The sequence below is a fragment of the Cornus florida genome, unplaced genomic scaffold (assembly GCF_030987335.1).
Source record: "Cornus florida cultivar Cherokee Brave unplaced genomic scaffold, ASM3098733v1 CherokeeBrave_3.0.0_Hap2_Chr03, whole genome shotgun sequence".
Classification (NCBI taxonomy): Eukaryota; Viridiplantae; Streptophyta; class Magnoliopsida; order Cornales; family Cornaceae; genus Cornus; species Cornus florida.
The window spans coordinates 94,298,706-94,301,530 of record NW_026775573.1 but is presented as its reverse complement, the minus strand read 5'-3'; the positions used below and the strand labels follow the sequence as shown (position 1 = coordinate 94,301,530).

The following is a 2,825-nucleotide window of genomic DNA, read 5'->3' as shown; positions in this document are numbered from 1 at the left end:
ATAATTACTTTACTTAATTACACAAAACCCCTCAAGTTTAAGGAATTACCAAAAGTTATTCATCTACGCCCTTTACAAAGAAAGTAAACATTTAACATGTTTTTCTAGAAAAGTGCAAATGTAGATATCACAGTATTCAAATATCATGGATGTATGCAAAGTTAGAATCAAATCCGAGCACAAAAAGAGAGGTTATGCAAGGAAAAATGAAAAATAACTAAAGGACAAAATAGGAAAAAAGATGAAAAAAGAAATTTGCTGAAAATGTAAAGGAAGGAAAATGACCGGGTCATTACATTTGTTGATTGTTGATTTGTTGTGAAGGTGAAGTGTTTGTTGTTATTGCTTGTTGTGTTGCATTGTGCATGCATGGTCGTAGATCATTGAGACCCACTCTTGTCCCTTTAAATTTTCATCTTAAATTGATTGTTCGAAACCATAGGGGAAGAGGTAGTTCTAGTCAATCCATTTCATCAATGGAAGGACACAATGAGGACCATGCGGAGGACCTTGGTCACATAGACTAACAAGGTATCCTCTACCCCAATGTGCATCATGATAACATGCAAGTTCCATTAGGCATGCCAATGCCATATGTTCACCTACCATAACAACAAGGCCAAGTTCCATTGGGAATGCCAAGGCCAATATATGCTCCACCACCTCCCATCATTCAAGGTAACCAAGGTGCTTATGTTGCACCTCCAATTGCTAATCCTCCCCTTGCTTTAAGAGATCACTATATGCCTAATGAATATAATGCACCCACATGCATTCAATTACCACCATTTAGAGTACACCACTATGAAATCAAGGCACAAACCATTCAAATGCTTCCTAATTATCATGGACTTCCAAGTGAAGAATCTTACAAGCATTTAGATGAGTTTCTTGAAGTATGTTCCACCGTAAAATACACGGACATGCCGAGAGAGGTCTTAAGGCTTAAACTTTTTCCATTCACCCTTAAAGATAAGGCAAAATATTGGTTTAACAATCTTATGCCTTTTTCAATAACTTCTTGGGTGGAAATGCAACAAAAGTTCTTGAAGAAGTATTATCCGATTTCTAAGACCAATGCCATGAGAACCTCAATTCGAGAATTTTCATATAGGGATGGAGAAACATTTTATGAGGCATGGGAATGATTTAATGAATTGCTTAGGAAGTGTCCACATCATGACATGCCCAAATGGCAATTAGTTCAATATTTCTTTGAGAGCTTATCGGACAATTACAAAGGCATGGTTGATGCTTCCATGGGTGGCTCTTACATCGATAGGCATGAGGATGACGTGTGGCGTCTTTATGAGAGCATGAGTGAAAATTCCTTGCATCGTACTTTATCTTCGAAGAATGGTAGAAATACTAATGGTAGAAAGAGTGTTGGCTTACATCAAGTCGACCACTCTAATGAAATTGCCGCTGAAATGAAATCATTATCTCAAAGGTTTGATCAATTTTTGATCAACCAAAACTTGGCGAATCAAGTATCTTTCTTCCCTAACCATTCTCATCATGCATCTAATGAGACATGTATAACTTGTTCAAGTGTTTTACATTCTACTTCCAATTGTCCCCATGGACATGTACAAAGTGAGCATCATGAACAAGCAAATGCTGTTTTTACTAATTAAGGGAACAATCCTTATGGAAATCATTACAATCCTAGTTGGAGGAATCACCCAAATTTCTCTTAGAAAAACCAAGGGGAGGGCACAAACCCTTCCCAAGGCAGTTTTCAAGGAAGTACTTTCCACCTCTAAAGTAAAGCCAAGGTTCCCAAGGTTTTAGATCATCATATCAATCACAAGGAAACCAATTTTCAACTCATTTTCCTAATCAACCATCATATTCCCAAGGAAATGTTAGAAGTCCAGCTTTTGAAGAGAAAGTTTTGACAGCTTTGGGCACTTTAGAGGCAAATACACAATTGTTTCATTCTTACTCTCAATCCATTGCTAAGCTAGAAACCCAAGTAGGGCAAATAGCTAGTACTTTGAATCCAAGAGAGAAAGGAAAAATGCCTTTGAATGCCCCCACAAAAGCAACAATGTATTGTGGAAACTCATTCCTCATCGGAAGGTTACATAATAGAGCATGTCAATGCAGTGACTACCTTGAGAAGTGGAAAGATTGTGGATAATCAAATGGGTATGTCCAATGAAGAGAGTGAACCGGTGCAACCACAAGTTGACACCCGTCCCGTTTCATATCATATTCCTCCTTCATTGCATGTGCATGACCATATAAATGAGAATGTGTTGAAAAGTGATTTGAAAATTAATTTTGAAAAGAAAGACGTGCAAAATGATTTGAAAACTTCTTGTGTTGAAGTGACTCCAAAGAAAAATTTTGAAAAGGTTTTTGAACCAAAAGCTCCATTTCCGGATGCCTTAAAAGGATCCATTTCAAATGACAAGCAAAAGGCCAAAGTCAATGAAATCATGGACGTGTTTAGGCAAGTGAAAGTCAATCTTCCACTTTTGGATGCAATCAAGCAAATTCCGACTTATGCCAAATTCTTGAAAGACTTGTGCACCCAAAAGAGGAAGAACAAAGGCCAAGCACCTAGAAAAGTGGTCTTAACCGAACAAGTTCGTTCAATTTTACAGCATAACACTCTCCCCAAGTTTAAGGACCCCAGTTCACCTACTACTTCATGCATCATTGGTGATCATATCATTAATCGGGCTCTTCTTGATCTAGGAGCTAGTGTTAACCTTCTTCCATACTCAGTTTATGTTAAATTATGCTTAGGAGACTTAAAACCAACATCGGTAGTTTTACAACTTACCGACCGATCAATCAAAATGCTTAGGGGT

The 2,825-nt window shown here is 37.7% G+C and overlaps 1 pseudogene; it reads right to left on the bottom strand.

Annotated features, from left to right (window-relative positions):
- Positions 1 to 1,087: 1,087 nt before the first annotated feature.
- On the bottom strand, positions 1,088 to 1,186 carry LOC132301893 (small nucleolar RNA R71; annotated as a pseudogene).
- Between the last annotated feature and the right edge of the window lie 1,639 nt (positions 1,187 to 2,825).